We start from the raw sequence: 3452 nt of genomic DNA on the forward strand, positions 1-3452 counted from the left end.
CTGAATTTTCATTCACTTTTGCCTACGATAGGCATTGCAGCCCCTTGCAACATAGGTTCAAACTAACCAGAGCACAAGGGAATACATGGGAGAAGAGATGACCAAAAAACACCCGCGCATGCCTACTCCTCGTACAATTGGTTTCTCTTCCTGAAATTACATTAGAAGAATTTGTTAAAGAAAGATAGAACTGGTGTTTGAAACTTTATATAGCCAACAAGATTCATTGTATGTCAGTGAAGGAAATATGGTATGGAATGACAGGTGGTTATTTTCAACTAGACAGCTGGTTATGAGTATGAAGAGCAGTCTGACAGTCTTTCAGAGAAGAAAACAAATTATTATCTGAAGCAAAGTGCCAAAGCACATGTGCAGACAGAAGTAATTAAGTCAGACTGGCCCATTCAGTAGAGTATACAGAAGGTCCATTGCCCCATGTGCTGTGCTGCAATTGGATCTGTCCAGTTGCTCGAAACACATGTACTCAGCATTACACAATTTCTTATTATAAGAGGATGGGTCCATAACAAGGATTTGAACTCGTGTCTGTACCTCATAACGGAAGCAAGCACCAAAGTCATGTGTGTGACAAAGAAATGATCCCCTCCCTTGATCTATTCCAGTAAGGTCATTTCGTCGTAATCTGCTCAATTGCGCTGCACATCTGAATAGCATGTATACAACCAAATTGCATCCTCGGGATTAAAATCTGGATCACACTCGGCAACAGAAACTGTTCCATGAAGATCTCCATGGCGAACATGTAGTTCAGGCACCTAGGTTCCTTCTTCAGCGGCTTGTTGTATTTTTCAGGGAGACCATAGATATACATATACACCTTGAGCCCCCTGGCAGAGTCATCATCAGCACTTCCTATACTCTGTTGGCCAGAGGACATCTATTAGTTTTGCCCAAATGTGGAGGAAAGAATATACCAAGTTTGAGGGCATTGCTTATGATCACATAGCACTTTGATTGAAAGCATGGTGGTATGATACTATGACCGGTAAGCAAGGTGCAGATCTGACCCTAGACTAGATGGCATGAATCATGAATTCATGATCCCTGTAAGCAAGAAACATGTCTTGACTGAATCAACAAAGTGTCAATAGCATCAGGTGCTTAATAAAAGATGGTTAGAACTGAACCAGAAACAAGACGAATCACTTGGGTGTAGATTAGAACACCAACAGAAACTACCATTCCACCTATCTATAATCTCACCTCAAAAAAAAAAACCTATCTATATAATCCATTTGCATCTGATATGAAATAGGCCTTACAACAGACCAGACTAGTGAAATGGGTCAGAGATCCCGAGCTAGACGAAGCTATTCTGCCCGCTATGCTATGCTATGCTATTCTCTACCAATGGAAACCACGGATTTCTCAGACCAATCAGGTGCATCGCGCATCCACCCATACCTTGGATCCTCCCGGCGCCCTGCCCCCCTACGGCGGCGGCCAAGAAGGAGAGGAGCAATGCCGCCGCCGCCGCAGCCAGGGCCAGCACCGCCCGCGGCTTCCCCATCGCCGCTTGCGGAGTCGTCAGCGCCAAGAGGCCGGAACGGAGAGAAAGCGAACTGCTGATGAATCTGCTGCTCGTTGGAGGCGGGAGGTGTAATGCGGGCGGGCGAGAGGGACAGGGAGATCAGATGGAGGGGGCGGTGGGAACAAGCAGCGGCGTGCCGTCGGTACGGCCTCCCGGGGCTCTCCGTGTCAACGATGAGCCGCCGGTGGGCTTCGCGTCATGGTGGCTCTAAATTAGAGCAGTCTTAGAGCAACTCTAGCAAACCCTTAAACTGCGAAACTGAAAACACATTTTAAGGGTTGGTTTTAACCGCGGCCGAGCAAACCTTTAAACTAAAACTATAAAGCGAATATTCGCTTATATTCTTCTCCACGTCTTTTTCTTCCTCTTGTTTGTTTCCGTGTTCATAGTCAGCTTCCGTCTTCGTAGTCGCCAAATCAATCCAGAAGGCAACTCGTTCGTGGTCGGATGGATCCGGGAGCTAGCTAGCTCGCTGTGGCCGGCTGGATCCAGCTAGCTAGCTCATTCGTGTCCGGATTGATCCAAGAGCTCCGCACGGACGGGACGGTGCCCAGGACGGACGGGTGGCGGCCGGGGACAGACGGGGCGGCGACTAGGACGGACGGGCGGCGGCAGGGGAGCGAGCTATGAAGTTTCCGATGACAGTTGGACTCCCGCCGACGGTCTTTCGAGCTATGAAGTTTTCGATGGCAGTTGGACTCCCGCCGACGGTCTTTCGCATATACAGGGCATCCTCGGGCCAGCCTCCCACCTCGTGAATCTAAAGGTTGAAGGGGAAGTTTTTCCGTGCCCCGTAATTATTTTTATAGTTCGCCGGGCCATACGTTTTCTGATCTGGCCACTTTTTTCGTTTGAAACCATAAGCGAGTGGTTATTATACGGTTGGCGCGTTTTAAGGGGTCTGCTAGAGTTGCTCTTATATTGCGGACCTGTAAAGTGAGTTTATAGTTCACGGAATACCTCAGATACAGGCCGAAAACAGCCGTGGCAGAACAAAAACCGAAAATGAACCTGTAAATTTTGAAATCAGAAATTCGCGCGAGAAATCAAACAATTTCAGTAGAACTAGTAGGGTTCATAGTTCTTGACGATCATACATATTTCATACATAGCCTATTTTTACAAAATAGATCGGAGGAGCGGCGGTCACAGTAAACCCTACTGCAAAAATTTGGCTCACTGGAGCCATCTGGGTACGGTGGTGACCCTGCGGCGGCGGTGCAGCTAGTCATCGTCGGAGAAGGGGATGAGGTCGATGTAGATGTCGTCATGCGCCTTGGCTTCGCGGCGCCATGGCTCGAGGTTGTCGTCGAACTCCTACGCCTTCCCGAGCCCTTGCTTGAGGAGGACTGCGTCGAGGTCGGCTTCCCATCGACTGCGCTGCTCCGCCTCCTCCTCCTCCTCCCGCGCACTGTGCATGACGATGGCGGCCTCGAAGACGTTTGCCTCCGCCATGGAAGGAAATCCTCCGACCCCACGACGTCACCGCCCCGCCGCTCCGGCTCCGGTTCTGGCGCCCTCTTCACCGCGAGTGACGAGAGCTCCTCCGACTCCCTTTTCACCGGAGTGAGTGGCGTACGGGAGCTCGACCCCCCCGGCGGAGGAGCTGCCCGCGCATGCCTGTGGTCGTACTCCTTCGTCTTGCGGCGGAGGAGCGACAACAGCGGTTCTAGGTCGGGGTTCGTGTACTTACGGGCGGCTCGCCTCCTCGCGTCGTCGGCTTTGACGCACCACTGCCGCTCGGGGTCGTCGCTACCGCCGGAGCGGCGGCCCAAGCTCCACATCCCGCGCCACATGGTGGAGTGAGCCGGCGGATTCGAGTAGCTGGTGGCAAGAAATTGAAGGGGGAGGGGGAGATTGTGGCGGTGCGAGGATAGGGTTTGGCCCCGTATACTCGCCG

The 3452-nt window shown here is 51.3% G+C and overlaps 1 long non-coding RNA gene across 1 annotated transcript; it reads right to left on the minus strand.

Annotated features, from left to right (window-relative positions):
• Positions 1-6: 6 nt before the first annotated feature.
• LOC119278245 lies at positions 7-1790 on the minus strand. The gene is made up of 3 exons (XR_005137672.1): positions 1426-1790; positions 553-880; positions 7-150 (listed from the first exon to the last, which is right to left on the minus strand). It is a non-coding gene; the product is annotated as an uncharacterized LOC119278245 (long non-coding RNA).
• Between the last annotated feature and the right edge of the window lie 1662 nt (positions 1791-3452).

Source organism: Triticum dicoccoides, chromosome 3B (assembly GCF_002162155.2).
Source record: "Triticum dicoccoides isolate Atlit2015 ecotype Zavitan chromosome 3B, WEW_v2.0, whole genome shotgun sequence".
Lineage (NCBI taxonomy): Eukaryota > Viridiplantae > Streptophyta > Magnoliopsida > Poales > Poaceae > Triticum > Triticum dicoccoides.